Consider the following 26,294-nt stretch of genomic DNA (forward strand, 5'->3'; position numbering starts at 1 on the left):
ATCTGAGTATAAGCGACGAGGAATGAGCCCACAATGAGGCTATAAAAAGTCTCCCAGAATCTCAGAGTGAAGCCGTCCAGATTAACCTCTGACCTACCTAATCCAATGAATTAAGCAGATCATGACACAAAACAGGTGCAATTATGCATTATGACGAGCTATTGGACTGTAAGGGTGTGTGCAGACGCTGCGGAATCCGCTGCGGATTCATCCGCGCGGATTTTGCAAAAACCGCAGATAAAACCGCAGGTCAAAAGACCTGGGGTTTATCTACGGTTTAGCCTGCGGTTTGGTCCTGCGGTTTCACCATCTCCACAATGGTGGAGATGGGAAACCGCTGCGGATTCCGCCGAAACAATTGACATGTCAATTCTTTCTGCGGTTTCAAAACCGCAGGAAAACCGCACGGATAAATCCACACCGTCTACACAGCGGTTTTTGGTTACCATTCATTTGAATGGTACTGTACACCACAGCTAAAACTGCTGCGGGTCCGCAGCAGCCAAAACCGCTGCGGAACCGTGTGCACGTAGCCTAAAGGGCCCACATATTTTGTTTTTGCACAGAGGCCCTCTCTGTGTTTTCCAGTGAGTTGAGGGCCTTAACAGCGAATGGATACAGTATTAGAGTATGTGTGCACTTGACATTTTTTCAGGCGAACACACACTTTAATCTACCTGAAAAAGCAGAAAGCTAGCACTAAAAAGAATGAATATTTGCACTGTATTATGAAAATGACTTCTTGAGCACATGTTCCATCTTTTGCACTTCTTTAACCGCTTCTAAAGATGCAAAGAGGTTAAAAAAAGTAAACTGACCATTCTTCAGGTAGTCTCCACTTGGAAGATACACAAGTTTATTGGAGTGAGAAAAAAGAGACAAGGGAAAAATATATCACAAAAAAACAACCCAAAAGATGCCAATAAAGGCTCCTTGAGACAAAAGATGCTGTTGTGTCATGATCATGAAGCATCTTCCTCCTGAAAAATGTCTAAAGGACAATGGTGCCGATTCATCAAAACTGGTGTAGCAAAAACTCGAGTAGCGACAGTCTCGACACAGGACACGATGCCAGATTCAGTAAAAGGAGCACTCTATCTAATAAATTCAGCTCCTCTACTACGTGGCGAGCACTTCCATGTGCTGCGCCAGAGCTGTTACTCCAGTCGGGGACTAGAATAGCATTTCTGCAGTAAGCAACCTTAACAAATTTGAATAATTCACCCGGACGATGTAGCCATGCCTCCTTTTCTCCCCAGCTCTGCCTATTCCCGCAGAGCTAATCCAAAGTGATGTGAAAATGCCAAAAGTAGCAGATTTGTCCCATAATACTTGAAAGTGGGGAGAACTCCTAGATTTCCTAGATAGTTGGGAGATCTCCGGCCACTGCTAATACTCATAATTTCATAATCTGCTGTGCTGCTAACTGAAAAACTTGTTGAGTATTTTTAGAAGGTTTTTTCACTATTTAATAGTGCTACTCTTGAATATATGTATACCGTATATACTTAAATATAACCTGAATTTTTCAGCACATTTTCTTGTGCTGAAAACATCCCCCTCGGCTTCTACTCAAGTCATTGTCCCAGAAGATAGAGGGGGAGCGGCAGCAGTGGAGCAGGGGATCACAGGAAGCAGGAGCCGGTGGCTGCGACTAAAGCCTGTGTCCGCTGCTAAAGATAAATTAATATTCATTGTGCTGGCTGTGAATATTCATTTTTCTGTATTAGCACGTACAGTGTAAGCCGCAGCCGCCGACATCCAGCAGCTGCCGGGTGGTTACGTTTGTCCACTACTTAAAAGAATTGAATATTCAACTCTCTGCACTCCCATAGGTGCGGAGAGAAGTGAATATTCATTCCCTTAAGTAGCGGCTCACGTGATCGCCTGGCCGCTGCGGCTGACACTGTACACGCTACTTAATAGCAATGGATACTCACTGCACTCCACTCCACACTCCACACTCCACTCCCGGCATGGAGAGCAGTGAGTATTCTGGCAGCTATGCTCTGATTGTAAGCAGCGCATGACATCCCTGCCATATGCTGCTTACAAGCATAAAGCAGCTGTTGGCACCAGAACAAGATGCACACGCTGCGAGGGAGCACAGGAAGGGTAAGCAGGATGGTTTATTTTTTTATGCTTTTTTGATGAGAGCCATGCATACCAGGCTAGAGATGAGGGTGTCATGCATACAAGGATAGGGATGAGGAACCATGCATACAAGGAAAGGAATGAGGGTGTCATGCATACAAGGATAGGGATGAGGGTGCCAAGCACACAAAGATAGGAATGAGGCTGACATGCATACAAGGATAGGAATGAGGCTGACATGCATACAAGGATAGGAATGAGGGAAGCATGCATACCAGGATAGGGATGACGAGCCATGCAAACCATGATGGTAATGATTAACCATGCATACCAGGATGGGGATGAGGGGGCCATGCAGACCAGGATGGAGATGAGGGGGCCATCTATACCAGGATAGGGATGAAGAGGCCGTGCATACCAGGATGGGGATGAGGAGGTCATGCATAGCAGGATGGGGATAAAGGGGCCATGCAGACCAGGATGGGGATGAGGAGTCATGCATACCAGGATTTGGATGAAGATGCAATGCATACTCAGCTTATACTCGAGTCAATAAGTTTTCCAAGTTTTTCGTAGCAAAATTAGGTGCCTTGGCTTATATTAGAGTATATACGGTATACATCATAGCATAAGCTCCACAGGACTTGTAGGAATATTACTGACCATTTATAATTAGCATATTTCCCAGAGAAGCATTGCAGCTTTAAGTCTCCTCACCTCGACATGCTTAGCATGTCATTCTCCGCAAGGAGAAATGATACTTCTTGGATAACGGTTCGGTCAGACACCTCTCACAGCCAAACCAGATATCACACTTTGCACTGATGAGGGGCAGTAACCCAAAACACAGTGTCTGCAAATTGAGATTCTGGCTTGGCTTTTATCCTAAGTCGTGTAACAAGGCTCGTTAAAGGGTCGACATTGACTTTTAGGATTGCTAATTCCTATAGGTGGCACTAGAGTTCTAGTCCTCTTCCTCGCTGAAGAGACAATTTGCATAATTGACCATTTATAAACATAGATGCCAAGTTTACATTGTACAGTGCATTGAAGTATTCAGAACTTGTTGCCCCATTATAATACAACTTGGCAGGGTCAGGCTTGCATACTAGACACAATTCTTGTACTGGCCATACAAAGTCTGAACCAAAGGTGTAAAATGTGTAAGGCATTGAAAACAATTGACAATCATAATCAGTTACAGTCGTGAATGTATTTAAATTGTGCAGATTATCTTCTCTTTTTTTCTTCAAGCCACAGAGATATGAGATCCACAGACAGGTAATTAACAATCTAAAGGACAAAAGCAGTTGGAAAGTTAATTATGTGTGATTATCTTACAAAAGAAGGTGATTATGCAGCTGAATGACAAAGGAAAAGTGTTCAATGGAGACAAAAAAATGCCATGCTACAAACTGATGGAACCAGGGCCACCCATTGCTAAATTAGAAGCACTACATTCCAGTTTGTTGTTTCCAATATAACAGCGTTTCCAACAAAGTTAGACAATGGTAGCTTCAGAGATTAAAGCCCACCGCTTTTTTTGTTTTAATCTTCCATACATTTTATCTTTAGGAATCCAAGTAAAATAAATGAAATGACAGAGTATATGGCAATTATTTTTAAGTGGGGTGTACTACGCGACAACGGAGGTCACATGGCAGAATATTGGTCATGTTTAGCAGAAATAATACAAAGTACATGTTTTTGGCTTTGTGAACATAGCAAAGCTACAAGAGTAGACTTTGTAGGGCGGCACACATGGTTCCTATTCCGCAAAAGTACAATTAGGCCAATTTCGAACATTTATAAAACACTGACCGTTATCACATCAGAAGAGTCTTTCAACTTGAGTAAACTGCTCATATAAAGCTAATCCGAAGATATGGATAACAGAAGGAATCCGAAAAGGACAGAGCTACCGTATGAAGAAACTTATTAACAGAAGCAGACAAACCATCGGTCCAGCTACACTGGGACAGAGGTAAAGAGGCAACTATCACCTCCAAAGCAGGTGGAACCATTCATTATGATTAGCCATTGGACTGAAAAGTCCCCATATACTGGTTTTGCCCAGGGGCCCTCTTCTGTCCATATCCTCCCCTGCTTATTAGCCAAGACTAGCCATAATAGAGTTGGGTAAACTAGTGATCCAATATTATTTCAAATAAAAAAAAAGATTGGCAAAAGGCATGCAAAAATACATTTCACTTAGTAAAGTTCAGAAAACTGAATGGGAGGAGATACAGTTTAGATATTAGAAAAAACTTTTTGACAGTTAGAGTGATCAATGAGTGGAACAGGCTGCCACAAGAGGTGGTGAGTTCTCCTTCAATGGAAGTCTTCAAACAGAGGCTGGACCGACATCTGTCTGGGATGGTTTAGTGAATCCTGCATTGAGCAGGGGGTTGGACCAGATGGCCCAGGAGGTCCCTTCCAACTCTACCATTCTATGATGAATTGTGTAAAAATAATAATAATAAAAAGTTTATACAGCTGCTATTTTATACTCTTTCCAAAAAATTATTAAAGGTTTATTCTTCATATTGCTGCATCTAAAGATGGACAAAAAAGTTGGCTATGATTAGGATGAAACACAAATCAAATTAAAAAAAGAAATACACCGCGCTATACTGGGAAATGAAAAAATAATATAACTGAGTACTCACTTGCTGGTGTGTGAAAAAATCACGTGGTGGTGGATGTGTAGCAGTATCCTGAGACTATTCACCTTGTCATAGATGTATATTGCCTTTCATTTGGATGCCAAAACTGCTGAGTAGATAATATAGGGTTAAATGGGGGTGAGCCCATTAGTGTGTTTCAGAGGAAAAAAAAAAAAAAATGAACTAATCTTGATTTACTCACTTGAGTATGTCAGAACCATATAAAATACATGGTGTAAATGTAGCTGTTGCTAGGTATTAAGATTGGAATGTTGCAGCCTGTTTCTGATGTAAAAAAATGTAATAGTTGAAAAATAAAATGAAAGAGGGGGATAAATAGATGTTTGGGATGATAACTGAATGCTGACCTTACTGCATGCCAATTTCAACAGGCAAGGTCAGAATGATTAATCCTGTGCAAAACAAATGATGGCACAGGTCCAGCTTGTGCCCGCTAGTGGAACGGGGTGCTTGATTCTGGTGCACTTACTTGCAGGGCCAGTGCTCAGTGAGGCAGGCTTGGGTGCTCAGCGTGGGGGCTGCAGCAGTAGCTGCTGCTGCTAATCCGTATGGAAGTGGAGACCGCCGCTGCCTTGCACGCTCCAGCCGAGAGCAACGCTGAGGGAGTCGGCGTGTGATGGGGCGGGGCTAGCGTGACGTCACACTGGGGGTAAGACGGTGGCTCAAAGGCGGCACAATACCGACATGTTTCGAGAGATAGCTACTCTCTTCATCAGGGTAGCTCTTTAAAACAGGCACCAGCACAGAGCCTGTTATTCACCAGCTGCATCTGGGAATAGTGGACCTTCCTTCTCTGTCCAAGTGGACTGGTGCCAGTGTGTTAATCTTAAACTAAATCAAATTAAAATTAATTTTATTTAATTATAATAGAGTTAGATCCAGGCTATAAAGAAGCTAAAAATGGTTATCCTGAAATAACCTGACAAACATATGATAGAAAAGCAAATGTCATTTCTATAGGGTTGAAATGATCCTATACATCATAAAAACAGTATAGAGAGAGATGTTTTATCAAAAACATAATTTTTCCGTAGACGATAAACAACAGAAGGGAACACGTGGCTGTCCTCTTATGGCCACATCATAAATATGGGATTTAGTTTTCGATTCTATAGAGATAAAAAAAGAATGCTGAGAGGGTTCAAAGATGGGCACTTGGGCAATAAATTGTAGGATGGAAGGGTTCCTAGGTTGCGTTCACACGATGCACCTGTGCTGCTGCCAAGGAGCACTTACAAACCACCGCAATGTTGAGCCAGTGAGATCTTTTAAGGTTATATGCACACGGTGCGGATTCTGCTGCGGATCCGCAGCAGATTTGGCCCTGCGGATTCGCAGCAGAACTGCATGTGATGTACAGTACCATTCTTTTCTATGTAAAACAAAATTCGCAGTGCACATGCTGCATTTCTTTCCACGCAGATTTGGTGCGGAATAATAAAAGCAGCATGTCACTTCATTTGTGCGCTTTTGCTGCGGTTTTCCACCTGCTCCATTCTAGAAATCCGCAGGTGGAAAACCACAGTGGAAAACCGCACAAAACATGCATTAAAACCACACAAAAAATGCACTAAATCCGCAGGAAAAATGCAGATCATTTGACCTGCCGATTTAGTGAATTCTGCACAGAAAATTCCTAAGCAGAATAAGCGCCGTGTGCACATAGCCTAACTGCTTTTTAAACGCTCACATTATTTTCAGGGCAACCAGTTGCATCAAGAACAAAACCATGTTGCTGTAGTGTTTTGTCACACCATTCCTAAAGTATGTAAACACAGTTTTTAAATGAGAGGCTGGACATTATGCTATGTTCCTACGCTTGGAGGTGATCTCAACATGAATAAATATACCACCCCCAGAAAAAGTTTTCATGAGACAATTGCGTCAGGAGTCATGGCTCTTCATTGCCAACTGTGAAACAATTTTCTACAAACTGTTCTCTTTTTCTTTCTTTCAATGCTCTTTTTATTGGAAAAAAAAATTAAATCTAACAAACAGTCGAAGCCGTATCAGAAATAAAAGCTTCAATAAGTACTATCGGCAAAAATTTTACAGAAGCAAGTTTTTGTATAAAAAACTCAATCATTGCGATCAAGAAAGTTATTGAAACTTTCATTATTTGTTGTAAAGAATGAGATAGGAAAACCGAAGAGAATCCGGAAGAGAGAAAGGGAGAGAGGCAGCCGTAGGGAGGGGGAGAAAATTGAAGAGGAGGGGGAGGAGTAGGAGTAGCACCCTGGGATATGCGTTTAGTACGGTTTGACGGTTTAACTTTTATGACGTAATTACAGCAAAGTTGTTGTGTAGTGGGTGGGACTGTAGAATTCCAATTAGGCTCTTTGGCTCCCCGAGGAAGCATAGCGAAACACGTATTTAATGTGGGAGGTGGAGGTTACATGGAAACATATACTTTAGAGATGCTTTAAGTCTGGTATTTTTATGATTACCTTGTGACATTTAATGTGTTGTGCTATGTTGTGGTACTTTGATGCTTGCTTATTAGTTTTTCTTTCATCCAGTATTGACATTGATACATTAGCATATGTTGTGTGTCGTCACTCATGTAAAGGTACTGTCACACTTAGCGATATCGCTAGCAATATCGCTATAACTTGTGACGTTATAGCGATATTGCTAGCGATATCGCTATGTCTGATACTTACCTACGACCCGCTCCCCCGCTGGTTATCGCTGATCGCGCGAGAACGTTCAGGACTGTTTCTCGTCGTCAGCTTCCTGCGGCGCTTCCTGTGGAGAGACGAGCGACGAGCGTGGAGCAGGGCGGGAGGATGTCAGGATTGCCTCGTCTGACAGGTAAGTAGCGACCCCCGACCCCTTCGATGTCGCTGGTGAGATCTGCCTGTGTGGCAGCTCACTAGCGACCACTTAGGCCGGTTTCACATTAGCGCTTTTTAAGCGCACGCACGGCCGGGGGTAGCTCCGCCCCCGAGCCGGCACTCTGCCCGGCGTGCCCGCCCCTTGCTTGTAGCGCCGCCTACTAGCGGACAGCGGCGCCTGCGATCGGCGCACCCTATCTTTAGCATGGGGTGCGCAGATCGTGCGCAGGCCGTGCGCTAGTTGCGCTTTGACCTGCGCTGCGCACTTTTGACGGTGCGCCGTGCGCGCCAAAATCAAACTTTTCGGATTTTGGCGTGCACGGCGCACCGTCAAACGTGCACAGCGCAGGTCAAAGCGCAACTAGCGCACGGCCTGCGCACGATCTGCGCACCCTATGCTAAAGATAGGGTGCGCCGATCGCAGGCGCCGCTGTCCGCTAGTAGGCGGCGCTACAAGCAAGGGGCGGGCACGCCGGGCAGAGAGCCGGCTCGGGGGCGGAGCTACCCCCGGCCGTGCGCTAATGTGAAACCGGCCTAAGTGATGCACCAGCGATCCTGACCGTGTCATATCGCTGGTCGGGATTGCTGGTGCATCGCTAAGTGTGACAGTACCTTAAGGTGGTTCATTTCTGACCTTCTAATTATATTTATCACCAATACATAGTTTTTTATTATATATTTATCTTTAGGATGGTCAGATATACTCCACCCAATCATGCGGCTTTTAGGTCTTGATTTTTACTGATATTCACTTTAGCACCGCTCCTACATTCTTTATGGAATAATCATTAGGTTATTTTCATGACTACTGTCCCATGCATTAATAATGTTGTGTTCCTCCACCGCCTCTGGTTTTAATAATGTCTTGTCTTGTTGTGTTTTCATGACTAGAGTTGAGCGAATATGTAGAGATTTGGTCACCGAATATGAATTTACCATATTCATGCCATATTGATACCATATTTGTACCAAATTTGTTTTATGATCAGCTCCGAACATATTCGGTCACTTCTACTCCCATTGACTCCAATGTCGTTTGGCTATGCTCGGTGAATGTTGAAAAAACAATTTTCACCGCCAATTGTAATCGGAACAGAATTTAGAAAAATTTGCTCAACTCTATTCATGACATCTAATAGGGTTGTCACCATGAATAAAGACAATTGTAATAAAGTCGGGAGGGTTTTGTGATGACAGTTAGAGCACTTATCTAACTTGGAACCTACCACTACAGATTCAAAATGTATTTTCTCATCAGCCTGTATATTCAGAGGAGAATAAAATACAAATTTAGGGCATATATAACTATTTATTCTGTTTTCCGCTTTTAAAAGCTTGTGTTCTTATTTACAGTGCCTTGTGAAAGTATTCGGCCCCCTGGAACTTTTCAACCTTTTCCCACATATCATGCTTCAAACATAAAGATACCAAATGTAAATTTTTGGTGAAGAATCAATAACAAGTGGAACACAATTGTGAAGTTGAATGAAATTTATTGGTTATTTAAAATTTTTGTGGAAATGCAAAAACTGAAAAGCGGAGCGTGCAATATTATTCGGTCCCTTTACTATCAGTGCGCAAACTCACTCCAGAAGTTCATTGAGGATCTCTGAATGATCCAATATTGTCCTAAATGACTAATGATGATAACTATAATCCACCTGTGTGTAATCAAGTCTCCATATAAATGCACCTTCTCTGTGAAAGTCTCAGGGTTCTGTTTGAAGCACAGAAAGCATCATGAAGACCAAAGAACACAACAGACAGGTCCGTGCTACTGTTGTGGAGAAGTTTAAAGCTGGATTTGGATACAAAATGATTTCCAAAACTTTAAACATCCCAAGGAGCACTGTACAGGCGATCATATTGAAATGGAAGGAGAATCATACCACTGCAAATCTACCAAGACCCGGCCGTCCCTCTAAACTTTCATCTCAAACAAGGAGAAGACTGATCAGAGATGCATCCAAGAGGCCCATGATCACTCTGGATGAACTGCAGAGATCAACAGCTGAGGTGGGACAGTCTGTCCATAGGACAACAATCAGTCGTAGACTGCACAAATCTGGCATTTATGGAAGAGTGGCAAGAAGAAAGCCATTTCTCAAAGATATCCATAAAAAGTGTTGCTTAAAGTTTGCAACAAGCCACCTGGGAGACACACCAAACATGTGGAAGAAGGTGCTCAGGTCAGATGAAACCAAAATCGAACTTTTTGGCAACAATGCCAAACGATATGTTTGGCATAAAGGCAACACAGCTCATCACCCTGAACACACCATCCCCATTGTCAAACATGGTGGTGGCAGCATCATGGTTTGGGCCTGCTTTTCTTCAGCAGGGACAGGGAAGATGGTTAAAATTGATGGGAAGATGGATGGAGCCAAATACAGGACCATTCTTGAAGAAAACCTGTTGGAGTCTGCAAAAGACCTGAGACTGGGACCGAGATTTGTCTTCCAACAAGACATTGGTCCCAAACATAAAGCAAAATCTACAATAGAATGGTTCACCTAAATCCAATCGAGAATCTGTGGAAAGAGCTGAAAACTGCTGTTCACAAATGATCTCCATCAAACCTCACTGAGCTCGAGCTGTTTTTGCCAATATTATTCGGCCCCTTTAACTTAATACTTTGCTGCACCACCTTTTGCTGTGATTACAGCTGCAAGTCACTTGGGGTATGTCTCTATCAGTTTTGTACATCGAGAGACTGAAATTATTGCCCATTCTTCCTTGGCAAAAACAGCTCGAGCTCAGTGAGGTTTGATGGAGATCATTTGTGAACAGCAGTTTTCAGCTCTTTCCACAGATTCTCGATTGGATTTAGGTCTGGACTTTGACTTGGTCATTCTAACACCTGGATACATTTATTTGTGAACCATTCTATTGTAGATTTTGCTTTATGTTTGGGACCAATGTCTTGTTGGAAGACAAATCTCGGTCCCAGTCTCAGGTCTTTTGCAGACTCCAACAGGTTTTCTTCAAGAATGGTCCTGTATTTGGCTCCATCCATCTTCCCATCAATTTTAACCATCTTCCCTGTCCCTGCTGAAGAAAAGCAGGCCCAAACCATGATGCTGCCACCACTATGTTTGACAATGGGGATGGTGTGTTCAGGGTGGTGAGCTGTGTTGCCTTTATGCCAAACATATCGTTTGGCATTGTTGCCAAAAAGTTCGATTTTGGTTTCATCTGACCTGAGCACCTTCTTCCACATGTTTGGTGTGTCTCCCAGGTGGCTTGTTGCAAACTTTAAGCAACACTTTTTATGGATATCTTTGAGAAATGGCTTTCTTCTTGCCACTCTTCCATAAATGCCAGATTTGTGCAGTCTACGACTGATTGTTGTCCTATGGACAGACTGTCCCACCTCAGCTGTTGATCTCTGCAGTTCATCCAGAGTGATCATGGGCCTCTTGGATGCATCTCTGATCAGTCTTCTCCTTGTTTGAGATGAAAGTTTAGAGGGACGGCCGGGTCTTGGTAGATTTGCAGTGGTATGATACTCCTTCCATTTCAATATGATCGCTTGTACAGTGCTCCTTGGGATGTTTAAAGTTTTGGAAATCATTTTGTATCCAAATCCAGCTTTAAACCTCTCCACAACAGTATCATGGACCTGCCTGTTGTGTTCTTTGGTCTTCATGATGCTTTCTGTGCTTCAAACAGAACCCTGAGACTTTCACAGAGAAGGTGCATTTATATGGAGACTTGATTACACACAGGTGGATTATAGTTATCATCATTAGTCATTTAGGACAATATTGGATCATTCAGAGATCCTCAATGAACTTCTGGAGTGAGTTTGCGCACTGATAGTAAAGGGACCGAATAATATTGCACGCTCCGCTTTTCAGTTTTTGCATTTCCACAAAAATTTTAAATAGCCAATAAATTTCGTTCAACGTCACAATTGTGTTCCACTTGTTGTTGATTCTTCACCAAAAATTTACATTTGGTATCTTTATGTTTTAAGCATGATATGTGGGAAAAGGTTGAAAAGTTCCAGGGGGTTGAATATTTTCGCAAGGCATGGTATCTTAGAAACTAAAGTTTGTGTTCAAACATAGTGGCCACAATAGATGTACCGTCATTTTTTTCAAGTAAAACAACAAATGTGACACATTTGATTGATGTGCCACATTTGTTTTTTTCTCTTGAAAAAGACGATGGAACGACGTTGAAATGCATTGTGAATAAAAAGCATTTTCCTCATCATCATTTCAGAAGAATTGATTCACTCCAGCAGTGCAACCCAACTACATCCAACTGGATCCAATATCTCCTGGAGGATTTATCCACCAACCATAGGGCAGCAGCAGCTATTTTTCTTCATGCCTACATAGGAGTTGTGCCTGTTACAAGTCCATCAGCTGAGCAAAATCAGTACTCTCCTACTCTCCCTCCTTGGAGTATCACCCTATTGTGTGCTGTGTTTCTCACTCCTCGATTTACACAATAAGAGAGATGTTCCATACAAGGATGCCCAATTCCATTTCACCATCATAAAAACTGCTCATAGATGGTCTAGTTCAAGATCACTATTGTGTATGGAAGAAGTCTCAAAATGTTTTTATCTTTTGAGCTGCATTCAACTTTGTGTGATGGCTGCTTGCCATATTCAACCCAGAAATTGAAATAAGAAATCCTGAAATGTCAAACATTTGTAGATAAATTAAGACACTGGAATTACTGTATGTCATCCATATTGCTAATCTATATATATAAAGTTGAGTGTATGTATATCTGTATGTGTATGTATCGAGCAACACCCATTCCACAGAGCCCTTCCCACTCCGCATAGCCACAGAGAAAGAGACCCTGGTCCAGGGACACCTGACAACAGTTGTGACACACAGCTTGGCATCACATACAGTACACTGCACATATATACAGGAGGAGATGACATACAAGTATATACTGTATACAGGATGAGATACCATACAGGTATATACTATGTACAGGGGGAGATGACATACAAGTATATACTATATACAGAGTAGATGACAAGCAAGTATATATTATACTGTATACAGGAGGAGATAACATACAAGTATATTAACCGACCGCTGCGCTATGCAAATGACTTTTGACTAACCACTGCCCTAATCCGTACCTCCCACTCCCGACTCCAAGACTTCTCCCGTGCTGCGCCAATCCTCTGGAATGCTCTACCCCAAGATATTAGGATCATCCACAATTTGCATAGTTTTAGGCGCTCGCTCAAAACGCATTTGTTCAGAGCGGCCTATCACATTCAGTAATCAAAGTCATGTTATGTTTGTGTGTGTGTAGCCCATTCACTATCTCCATCTAACCCCCACCCCCTGAAGATGGCTGGACCGTCATTGTAAATACATCATTGTAAATACAAACCTATGCTTTGTATCTCCCCCACCTCATTGTAGATTGTAAGCTCCACAAGCAGGGTCGTCTTATTTCGCTTTAATTATTGTATTGTTAACGTTGTTACTTATGACTGTTGTGTTTGAAACTGTTCAACTGTAAAGCGCTGCGGAATATGTTGGCGCTATATAAATAAAGATTATTATTATTATTATTATTATATACTATATACAGAAGGATATGACATACAGGTATATACTATATACAGGGGGAGATGACCTACTGGTATATACTGTATACAGGAGGAGATGACATACAGGTATATACTACATATAGGGGAGCTGACATACAGGTATATATTATATACAGGGGGAGATGACATACAGGTATATACTATATACATGAGGAGATGACATACAGGTATATACTACATATAGGGGAGCTGACATACAGGTATATATTATATACAAGGGGAGATGACACACAGGTATATACTATATACATGAGGAGATGACATACAGGTATATACTACATATAGGGGAGCTGACATACAGGTATATATTATATACAAGGGGAGATGACATACAGGTATATACTATATACATGAGGAGATGACATACAGGTATATACTATATACAGAGGAGCTGATATACAAGTATATACTACATATAGGTGAGCTGACATGCAGGTATATATTATATACAGGGGGAGCTGATATACAGATAAATATTGTATACAAGGGGAGATGACATACAAGTATATACACGTGGATATGGCATACAGGTATATACTATATACATGAGGAGATGACATACAGGTACAGTGGGGAAAAAAAGTATTTAGTCAGTCAGCAATAGTGCAAGTTCCACCACTTAAAAAGATGAGAGGCGTCTGTAATTTACATCATAGGTAGACCTCAACTATGGGAGACAAACTGAGAAAAAAAATCCAGAAAATCACATTGTCTGTTTTTTTTTTCATTTTATTTGCATATTATGGTGGAAAATAAGTATTTGGTCAGAAACAAAATTTCATCTCAATACTTTGTGATATATCCTTTGTTGGCAATGCAGAGGTCAAACGTTTTCTGTAAGTCTTCACAAGGTTGCCACACACTGTTGTTGGTATGTTGGCCCATTCCTCCATGCAGATCTCCTCTAGAGCAGTGATGTTTTTGGCTTTTCGCTTGGCAACACGGACTTTCAACTCCCTCCAAAGGTTTTCTATAGGGTTGAGATCTGGAGACTGGCTAGGCCACTCCAGGACCTTGAAATGCTTCTTACGAAGCCACTCCTTCGTTGCCCTGGCGGTGTGCTTTGGATCATTGTCATGTTGAAAGACCCAGCCATGTTTCATCTTCAATGCCCTTGCTGATGGAAGGAGGTTTGCACTCAAAATCTCACGATACATGGCCCCATTCATTCTTTCATGTACCCGGATCAGTCGTCCTGGCCCCTTTGCAGAGAAACAGCCCCAAAGCATGATGTTTCCACCACCATGCTTTACAGTAGGTATGGTGTTTGATGGATGCAACTCAGTATTCTTTTTCCTCCAAACACGACAAGTTGTGTTTCTACCAAACAGTTCCAGTTTGGTTTCATCAGACCATAGGACATTCTCCCAAAACTCCTCTGGATCATCCAAATGCTCTCTAGCAAACTTCAGACGGGCCCGGACATGTACAGGCTTAAGCAGTGGGACATGTCTGGCACTGCAGGATCTGAGTCCATGGTGGCGTAGTGTGTTACTTATGGTAGGCCTTGTTACATTGGTCCCAGCTCTCTGCAGTTCATTCACTAGGTCCCCCCGCGTGGTTCTGGGATTTTTGCTCACCGTTCTTGTGATCATTCTGACCCCACGGGGTGGGATTTTGCGTGGAGCACCAGATCGAGGGAAATTATCAGTGGTCTTGTATGTCTTCCATTTTCTAATTATTGCTCCCACAGTTGATTTCTTCACTCCAAGCTGGTTGGCTATTGCAGATTCAGTATTCCCAGCCTGGTGCAGGGCTACAATTTTGTTTCTGGTGTCCTTTGACAGCTCTTTGGTCTTCACCATAGTGGAGTTTGGAGTCAGACTGTTTGAGGGTGTGCACAGGTGTCTTTTTATACTGATAACAAGTTTAAACAGGTGCCATTACTACAGGTAATGAGTAGAGGAAAGAGGATACTCTTAAAGAAGAAGTTACAGGTCTGTGAGAGTCAGAAATCTTGATTGCTTGTTTCTGACCAAATACTTATTTTCCACCATAATATGCAAATAAAATGAAAAAAAAAACAGACAATGTGATTTTCTGGATTTTTTTTCTCAGTTTGTCTCCCATAGTTGAGGTCTACCTATGATGTAAATTACAGACGCCTCTCATCTTTTTAAGTGGTGGAACTTGCACTATTGCTGACTGACTAAATACTTTTTTTCCCCACTGTATATACTACATATAGGCCAGCTGACATACAGGTATATATTATATACAGGGGGAGATGACATACAGGTATATACTATATACAGAGGAGCTGACATTCAAGTATATACTACATATAGGGGAGCTGACATACAGGTATATATTATATACAAGGGGAGATGACATACAGGTATATGCTATATACAGGATGAGATGACAAGCGGGTATATTCTATATAGAGGGGAGATGACATACAAGTATATACTATGTACAGGGAGAGATGACATACAGGTATATACTATATACAGGAAGAGATGACATACAGGTATATACTATATACAGGAGGAGCTGACATACAGGCATATACTATATACATGAGTAGATGACATTCAGGTATATATAATCATTATCATTTGTTATAACTAACCACAGTTACTTGCTATGCCTGGGCAACGCCGGGCTCTTCAGCTAGTTACATCTATAATATTGTCAATGTGGATGTGGTATTGCAGCTAGTGCATATATGGTCATGCCTTTGGGCTTCAATTGTGAGTTGCAGAAGGGATTGCAATCAACATGTGGTTGCTAACCAGTGCTATATAGTCATGGCCGGTTTTAGACAAAGTAGGGGCCCTGGGCAAAAGTTAAAAGCAGGGCCCTAAACGCTCACATATTGCACCATCACACACAAACATTAAGTTGGATTTACATGCGCTAAGTTCAGACTGTGAAAGGAGGGTTGATAGACAATATTCAATTCGTTCGGTGATTGTTTTCCGGCCCCTTTACACCGGCTGATGAAGAATGATGGACACAGAACGATCACTATTAAGGCCCCGTTACACATAGCGATCTCGCTAGCGAGATCGCTGCTGAGTCACAATTTTTGTGACACAACAACGATCTCACCAGCGAGATCGCTGTGTGTGACAGCGATCAGCGATCGGCCCCCCTGCCGGTATCGCTGATCGCTGCAGGAAAGGCCAGGACTTTTTTTGGTCGCTGATCTCCCGCTGGCCACCACGCATCGCTGCGTGTGACAGGCGGGAGACCAGCGATCTGCTACACATCGGGTATCCAAGGGACGTGCGTTCCTTGATACCTGATGTGTTCGTTAGTTACCAGCTCCCTGCATCAGCGCGCTGGTTACTATCGTGCACAGCGACACCGGGCACTCGGCGTCGCTGTGCTGATCGCTGGTGAAGCTGTCTGTGTGACAGCTCACCAGCGATCACATAGCGATTCATCAGCGATTCTGACACATTGATATCGGTGTCAGGATCGCTGGTGAGTCGCTATGTGTGACTCCAGCCTTAGATCAATCTGTCTCCGTTCAGTATCATGTTCTCAGCAGCACATCTACAGTTTACACCAGGCAATGTGCTGCTGAGAACATTTATTTTTGTTGCGACAAACAATCCAATCACCCGATGAATGAGCAGCATTCTGCTGATTTATTGGGCGATTGCCAACATGTTTACAGCTATGAACGTTTGTCTGTGCAGCTGTGATTTATAAATGGTTACTACATACGCACAGTATGTAACACACACATATGTATACACACAGATAGCGCCCACACATGTATACACCAAACACATGCACACTCAGGAGCCCATCTATTCTGATATCTTTACTAATATATACCAACAGGAGGCCATATATTCTAAGCTCAACCCCAAACCAACACACACAGACACACACACCAAATGGACATGCCAGATCACTCTGTCCCGACACATCATCTGTTGGGGGACAATCAAGAGGCATCCATACGCATTGGACTGTCAGCTGAACCGATCAATATCAGCACGTTCATCTGATATTAATGTCATTTGTATGGGGGCCTTTGTTTTGCCATTTTATAATCTTTCAAAATTTAATAAGGTGTTTATGACATTATTAACCCATACTTACACACAAATTACAATTATGAAATAAGTGAAATGAGAGTCATGCATCCTATAAAATTCCTAGTTGGTGACTCATTATGGTGTTTGCACCAGAAATCTGGCATAAACACCTTAATATATTGCAATATTTTTGCTTCGCTAAACTAGAAGATGACGGTACTCTAGCGAGCTCTTTATTATGAATAGCGTGCGCTACGCCAGTGTTTATAAATTGCCAACATAGTGTACATCAGGTTTTGGCCATGAACATTTCAAAAATATATCAAAGTTGATTCATCAAAAATCATCCATTCCTACCATAAATTCCAGATTACAATTAATAATTTCTTTATTAGAATTACATGCAACAATTGACCTTTTGTATAAGTAGAAGACCAATAAATGACCAATAATCAGGAAAACAATTATTGGCAAACAATTGTTTAATATCTTAACTATAAAAGCAGTGTATAATATATGTATGATTGAAGCATAGCTCCAATTGAATTCTTTTCTAACTATCGCTCTAGTTTTGAAAAACTTTGGCAAGGAATCCATAAGAAAAGAAGATAATGGTGGAATGGAAAGCTAAAATCTTAAAGAGAATCTATTCAGAAAATTACTCAGATTTTTGAATCACATTTATTTTTTCTTTATTTTTTGACATTCTTATTTCTTAGAACACGATCTTTAAAGAAAAAATACAGTTAGTAATCTTGCAAATTTCATTATGGCAAGTAGGGCTTTTTTAGATTCTTACTGTCCTTTTAGGAAAACTTTTGAATAAGGCAGAGGCAGGATTACTACAACAGGTATCATTTCTATACGCAGCAGATAACACAGGATCCACCAATCACAATAGGCGATAAGACGGAGTCTGAGCATTCCTTCTACTGTATGTACATGTGTTGTTTCATGAAACAACAGGAAGCTAGAATCTAAAAAAAAAAGTACTAATGGTCTGTGTGAATATTGCAAGGTCTCTATTTTTAATTTTTCGCACAGATTTTTCTAAGAAAAAAATATCAAATAAAAAATAGATGTAACATAAAAACCTGATTTAAACAATAGGTGGTTTTCTGATAAAAGCTTCCCTTTATAATGGAGGCGGCTGACTGCTCATTTCAATATCTACCCCCACCTCAGTTTATACACTTCCTGAGACAGAGCAAGTAGATGGCTCAGCTATTGAAATGATATTAACTGCAGACTCCTGTAAAATAAAAATTGAAATAGCGTTTCATAGGGCAGAACATCTGTAATGGGGTGAAATATAACATTTCCTAAGACCCCCCCCCAAAGAACGTCTCTCACCTTTATTTGTTGTGTTCAGAAGTTATATGGAAGCTGGCATCCCCTCTGCCGGCACCAGACTGGTCCTTATAGGAAATCAGAATCGAAAATGGCAAAATTATGGTGACATTTGCCGCTGTACATTGACTGAAAGATACATATAAGTCTCTTTATTAATGTGATCACACCCTTTGTTAAGACATTTGCATATGACAGTATTGTATTCCAAACAATGTATGTAAATGTAAATGTTTAATGAAGGCACCAGAACCAGAATGTCAAATGTGTATCTTAAAGGGAATCTGTCAGCAGGTTTTTGCTATGTAATCTGAGGACAACATGATATAGGGACTGAGACACATATTTCAGTGATGTGTCCCTTATTAATCTGTGTGCTGTTGTTTCCATACAATGAAAGCTACATCAGGAAGAGTTTATCACTGCACCGACTAGCCCTCTCCTGCCAAGTGATCCGACCATGCCCCCTCCTCTGATAAGCAGCTTACTGTCAATATACAATGTACACAGGAAGCTGTGGTGTGGGTGGGGGCAAGTTTCTGAGCTCTGCTTCATGCTACATCTAAAAACAGATTATGTCACAACTATGCAAAAGAAAATATACAAATTAGCCATTACCACCAAAGAGCTGCATCAAATCCATCTAAACCAATACCCTGCTCTGTAATGAAAAGGAGCAGGAACAATAGCTGTCAATATATGGGAGAAAAATGGTAAAGATATGTGGTCAGATCCCAAATAACCAAACTGTGGCTTATCCCGTTAATCCATTTTATTTTTAGTTGAAGGTGTAGATTATGACATATTGAAAAGAAGAAATTAGATGTGATTTTATTTGATATTTTGGAAGCATCTAGGGGTGTCTGGTAGGACAAAGTTTATTGTTCAGAATTTTGAGTATAAATAGAGTTATTAACATTTATTAAATGTTGCATTCCTTGTCAGTTTGCTTTGTTGCAACTAGCCATATGTACTATTTGTACAGTCATTGTTAACACTTGTAAGTGTGGGCTGGGATTACCTTGGAGGGGCATAATTAAGTGACTATCGGGTTTTGCTAGAGCCTCTGATGGTGAAGATAGGCTTTGTAGCCATTAGTTAACAAGTACCACTTCAAGTCAGTCCTTGGGTCAGCAGCAGCTGATTGAAAGTTCAGTGGCTCAGGTCTGCAGTAAAGAGGGACGAGACAGAGGCTTAAGGCCCCGTTACACATAGCGATGTCCCAGTGATCCCCCCAACGATCCAACATAATGGGATCGCTGGGATATCGTTAGGCTGATCGCTGGTGAGCTGTCACATAAACAGCCCCTCCAGCGATCAGCACCAGCGACCAGCACCAGCGATCAGCGACGCTGGATGCTTGTTTCTAATGTAAAAGTCGGGTATCTAGGAGCCCAGCGGCTCTTGGATACCCGCTGTTTACCTTGGAAACCAGGGTACACGCTGGTTTCCAAGGTAAATAGCGGATATCCAAGAGCCGGGGGTCTCCTAGATACCCGACGTTTACATTAGAAACCAGCGTCCAGCGTCGCTGATCGCTGGTCTCTCGAAGCCACACGCAGTGATGCGCGCTGGGCAGCGGGAGACTAGCGATCAAAAAACGGTCCAGGACGTTTGAGGACTATCAGCGATAACCAGCAGGGGGGCCGGTTGCTGATCCCCGTCACACACAGCGATCTCGCTGGAGAGATCGCTGATGTGTCACAAAATCAGCGATCTCACTAGCGAGATCGCTGTGTGTGACGGGGTCTTTAGTCAGATGATCTGAGGACAAGGCAAGCAGGAGAGTAAAGTGGATGAGGTCAAGAGCAGAGAGGTCACACAGGATGAGTAAAAAGGTAGCTTGTTTCATTAACGGGAAATGGAATGCAGGCGAATGCATAAACGTGTGCTACAAGGTAGGAAACAATGTTCGGGCTGGGAATAGTAGGAGAAGCTGCCTAATAAAGGCTCTTCTAACACGACATAGCCCAGAGAACCTACTCTCTGCAGGACCTAGCAGTATTAAATTATTGCAGAGACCGGCAACGCCCTATAAGGCTAAATGAATTCCACAACCAGATGCAGCAAGGCAGCATGAGGAAGACTAGTGGAACAGCCTGTCTTGGAGAGAACCACATGGTGAGTAGAGAGGCACCGAGGAGGCATGCGAGTTACCTCCATCACAGTACCCCCCTTATGCCCCCTCCTTACTTGGCCAGACCGTCGGAGCAACCTCTCAAGGATGACAGGGGAGTGGATGTTTCCATTCAGCTCCCAAGACATCTTTGGAACACAAACCCTTCCAGAGTCCAAAATGTCGTTTACATCAAACACATCTGGAGGGCCTCCAGCAAAGGACATAGGAGCAGGAGAACAAACCTTGGAGAACCGGTTCGGAACTACTGGCTTCAAGAGCAAGACATGGAAGGCATTTGGAATCCAAAGACTAGACAGCAGCAGAAGCTTATAGGACACCAGGTTGATCTGTCTGAGAATCTTGAAGGGACTAAAGTACTGAGGAGCAAACTTGATAGGCACCTTCAGCTGAATTTTCCGAGAAAATAACCAGACCTTATCTCTGGGGTGATACTGAAGAAAGGAACGTCTCTTCTTGTCTGCATACATCTTCATCCGAAACAAGGCCTTAAGGAGAGAAGCTTGTGTCTTCTGCTAGATCTGGAGGAAGTCTCTGTGTGAGGCATCAGCTGCAGAAATCCCAGAAGGAGCAGACATAGGAGAGGATACTTGAGGATGCTGGGAGTATACCACGAAGAATGGAGATGCTCCGGAAGACTCCTCAACACGGTTATTGTAGAAAAATTCTGCCAAGGGGAGTAGTAGCACCCAGTCATCCTGACAGGCAGAGATGAAGTGACAAAGGTAGCTCTCGAGGATCTGGTTTACCCGTTCCACTTGCCCACTGGTCTGCAGATAGTACTCAGAGAGAAGACCAGCTGGACATTCAGCAGTTTGCACAGGGCTCTCCAAAACTTAGAAGTGAATTCGACTCCATGTTTAGAGACTATGTGAAGAGGGAGATTGTGAAGACAAATTGACAAATTACATGCTGGAAGAACTGTGTGGCAACCTGAGGAGCGGAAGGAAGGCCGGTCAGAGGTATGAAATGAGCCATCTTAGATCCACCTTGACCAAGATGGTGTTGCAAACCTCGGAGATGGACACATCCGTGATGAAATCCACAGCGATATGTTGCCAGGGAGCAGAATAAACTGGCAGAGGCTGGAGGAGGCTAGCAGGCATATCCCTGGAAGACTTGTTTCTGACACTTTGTGAATAAGCAGTTACAATTTACCGGATGTCTTTGATCATTGAGGACCACCATTAAAGGTGAACAATCAGCTCGGTGGACTTACATATGCCCATATGACCAGCAAACTTGAACTCATGTCCCTAGGACAGAATTTTCTTCCTTATAGCAGAGGGAACAAAGGTCTTGTTAGGAGGAATGTCCTTAAAAAGGACAGGGGCTTCCTCAATAATCCTGAGCGGGTCGATGATGTCCTGAAGCTCTTCCAAGGAATAGGTCACATCAAAGGATTGAGACAGGGCATCTGCCTTAACATTCTTTTCTGCAGGAAGGAAGTGCAATTTTAAGTTAAAATGAGTGAAGAAGAGTGCTCACCTGGCTTGGCCAGGATTATACCACTTTATGGACTGCAAGAAGGTCAGATTTTTATGGCACATGAAAATTATCACTGGAGAGCTGGCACTCTCTAGTAGATGTTTCCACTCCTTAAGTGCCATCTTGAATGCCAGAAGTTTGCTATCCTCAATAGTATAATTTTGCTCAGCCATGCAAAAGAGTTTGGAGAAAAAACGCAAGAGAAAGACTTTCCAGAAGAAGTTCTTTGCAGACTCACTGCTCCGACACCATCAGATGAGGCATCTACTTCCAAGAGAAACTGTTTGCATCGGAGTGAAGCAGCCCCGGAGCACTCACGAAGGCCTGTTTCAAATGCTGAAAAACTGACACTGTGGACTCCAACTAGTCTCTGGCATTGGCTCCCTTCGTGATTAAGGCAGAGTTACTGTAGGTACTAGAGTTGAGCGACTTTTGGTTTTTTAGGGTCGCGTTTCGTTTCGTGAAACCCGACTTTTCCAAAAGTCGGGTCGAGCAAGATCGTCCGATTATAGGGAAAAGTCGGGGTCGTCCCGAAACACGAAACCCAATGTAAGTCAATGGGGAATAAAAGTCGGCAGTGAGAGGAGGACAGGAAACACACCTACAGTGCCCATTTGAATGCCAAAAGCATCAATTCTTCTTACTTAAGCTTGTCAACCTTAATTAACTTCATAATATAAGTTACGCACTGAAAAATGGGGGTTATTTGGCTAAAGTTGAGGGGGGGGGAGGGCTGGCTGCAGGTTTTCATGTGCCCTGGGCGAAAGAGCGCCCCTTTAACACATACCACAACTCATCATGCTCTGATACGGCAGATAAATAGCGGTATAGTACAATGAAAAATACCTCACTTTTTACATCTCATGACGAGGCCCATCTATTTCTCCATACAGAATCATTGGTCCCATATAATGTTTGAAACAGTATATGATGAGCTCCACATAATGCTACAGTATATGTTGGTCCCCATGGATGAAGCTCCACTGTCTTATGGGCCCAAATAATGCTCCAAACATAATGGGCCCCATTTCTAATGCTCTAGTGTATAATGGGCCCTGTAAATGCTGCTCCAGTGTCTGATGTCCACCTTTGGAATGTTCCAGTGTATGGTGGGCCCCATCTATCATTCTCCAGAGTATAGTGCTCCCCAAAAATTGCTGTCCCAACATTGAAAACAATCAAATAAGTCTCCTCGCTAGGGAATCCCTGTACTTGTCTGGACAGGTGCTGTAGCTTGCTTAACAGCTCGCCAGCCATTCTCACGCCCAGTATGGATTGCACGTGATTGCACAAAGGTTAGAAAGGGTACCGTATCCCTGGATAACATGTATGGATAGCGTACACATTCAAAATATATGTCTCAGGATGCAGGCTCAGACGGTGTCAGGCCCAGTATGGATTGCACGTGATTGCACAAAGGTTAGAAAGGGTACCGTATCCCTGGATAACATGTATGGATAGCGTACACATTCAAAATATATGTCTCAGGAGGCAGGCTCAGACGGTGTCAGGCACAGTATGGATTGCACGTGATTGCACAAAGGTTAGAAAGGGTACTGTATCCCCGGATAACATGTATGGATAGCGTACACATTCAAAATATATGTCTCAGGAGGCAGGCTCAGACGGTGTTAGGCCCAGTATGGATTGCACGTGATTGCACAAAGGTTAGAAAGGGTACCGTATCCCCGGATAACATGTATGGATAGCGTACACATTCAAAATATATGTCTCAGGAGGCAGGCTCAGACGGTGTCAGGCACAGTATGGATTGCACGTGATTGCACAAATGTTAGAAAGGGTACCGTATCCCCGGATAACATGTATGGATAGCGTACACATTCAAAATATATGTCTCAGGAGGCAGACTCAGACGGTGTTAGGCCAGGTATGGATTGCACGTGATTGCACAAAGGTTAGAAAGGGTACCGTATCCCCGGATAACATGTATGGATAGCGTACACATTCAAAATATATGTCTCAGGAGGCAGGCTCAGACGGTGTTAGGCCCAGTATGGATTGCACGTGATTGCACAAAGGTTAGAAAGGGTACCGTATCCCCGGATAACATGTATGGATAGCGTACACATTCAAAATATATGTCTCAGGAGGCAGGCTCAGACGGTGTCAGGCACAGTATGGATTGCACGTGATTGCACAAAGGTTAGAAAGGGTACCGTATCCCCGGATAACATGTATGGATAGCGTACACATTCAAAATATATGTCTCAGGAGGCAGGCTCAGACGGTGTTAGGCCCAGTATGGATTGCACGTGATTGCACAAAGGTTAGAAAGGGTACCGTATCCCCGGATAACATGTATGGATAGCGTACACATTCAAAATATATGTCTCAGGAGGCAGGCTCAGACGGTGTTAGGCCCAGTATGGATTGCACGTGATTGCACAAAGGTTAGAAAGGGTACCGTATCCCCGGATAACATGTATGGATAGCGTACACATTCAAAATATATGTCTCAGGAGGCAGGCTCAGACGGTGTTAGGCCCAGTATGGATTGCACGTGATTGCACAAAGGTTAGAAAGGGTACCGTATCCCCGGATAACATGTATGGATAGCGTACACATTCAAAATATATGTCTCAGGAGGCAGGCTCAGACGGTGTTAGGCCCAGTATGGATTGCACGTGATTGCACAAAGGTTAGAAAGGGTACCGTATCCCCGGATAACATGTATGGATAGCGTACACATTCAAAATATATGTCTCAGGAGGCAGGCTCAGACGGTGTCAGGCACAGTATGGATTGCACGTGATTGCACAAAGGTTAGAAAGGGTACCGTATCCCCGGATAACATGTATGGATAGCGTACACATTCAAAATATATGTCTCAGGAGGCAGGCTCAGACGGTGTTAGGCCCAGTATGGATTACACGTGATTGCACAAAGGTTAAAAAGGGTACCGTATCCCCGGATAACATGTATGGATAGCGTACACATTCAAAATATATGTCTCAGGAGGCAGGCTCAGACGGTGTCAGGCACAGTATGGATTTGACGGCCCAGATTACACAGCGGAGGAGCAGGGAGAGGTAAAGATTGCAAATGCTGGGGCCCTGCCCAAGCAAGGGGGGCCCACTCGTGGGCGTCGGTACTGGCACTGGGCCCCTCATAGTACAGCGGTGTGTCTGACGGCGGGTGTGCACCACCACCGTCAGAGACGCTTGATTGCACTATGAGGGACCCTGTGCCAGTGCCCGCGCCCAAGAGTCGGCCTACCCACCTGTCCAGGGCAACGGCACTCGCACGGTGTCGTGCGCTAGGTGGTGACCCGGCCATGGGGGGGGAGGCAGCACAGTTAGGGAGTTTTAGAAAGTGGCATATGTTGATGTTGGACATTCAGCTGATGCAAAAGGCGAAATAGGTGAAGTACCAGGAAGAGGTGGACCAAAGCAAGCCATTTTTCTGTCACCCTATGTGTCATCAGGGGAAGGTGGGACAAAATCCTTGGAAACCCATGCGTGGTTCATTTTAATGAAGGTTAGATCATCCACATTTTGGGTTGACAGACGGGTCCTTTTTTCTGTCAGGATTGATCCAGCTGCACTGAAGACTCTTTCCGATAGCACACTTGCAGCTGGGCAAGCGAGCTCCTGTAAGGCATATTGGGCCAATTCAGGCCAGGTGTCCAGTTTAGCGGCCCAATAGTCAAAGGGGAATGACCTGTGTGGGAGAACATCGATATGGGAGGAAAAGTAGTTTGTAACCATAGTTGACAACTGCTGTCTCCTGTCACTTTCCATCGATGCAGTATTACCAGTTGTGTGAGCGGTATTTGAAAAATCAGTCCACAACATTGTCATGAAACCCCTGTCTCCAACGCCACTTCTGCTGTGTGCACCACGAACACCTCTGCCAAGCTGCCCCCGGCCCGTACGGCTCGTGTGAGAACCATCACCGCTGCTGTGTGCGGGGAATGCCTCAAGCAACCGATTTACCAGAGTTGCTTGTTTATTAGCCAATATTAGGTCAAGGTTCTCCTGTGGCATGATGTTTTGTAATTTGCCTTTATAGCGTGGATCCAGGATGCTGGCCAACCAGTAGTCGTCATCGTTCATCATTTTGGCAATGCGGGGGTCC

At 43.2% G+C, this 26,294-nt stretch overlaps 1 long non-coding RNA gene across 1 annotated transcript in view; it reads left to right on the forward strand.

Moving 5' to 3' along the window:
* Nucleotides 1-3,308: 3,308 nt before the first annotated feature.
* Nucleotides 3,309-26,294, forward strand: part of LOC141053063 (uncharacterized) — an 83,656-nt gene continuing 60,670 nt past the window's right edge. Inside the window, exon 1 of the long non-coding RNA XR_012220953.1 lies at nucleotides 3,309-4,078. This is a non-coding gene — a long non-coding RNA (uncharacterized lncRNA). The remainder of the gene's footprint in view (nucleotides 4,079-26,294) is intronic.

Source organism: Dendrobates tinctorius, unplaced genomic scaffold (genome assembly GCF_039654945.1).
Source record: "Dendrobates tinctorius isolate UK_male_01 unplaced genomic scaffold, ASM3965494v1 ptg000165l, whole genome shotgun sequence".
In the NCBI taxonomy this organism is placed as follows: domain Eukaryota; kingdom Metazoa; phylum Chordata; class Amphibia; order Anura; family Dendrobatidae; genus Dendrobates; species Dendrobates tinctorius.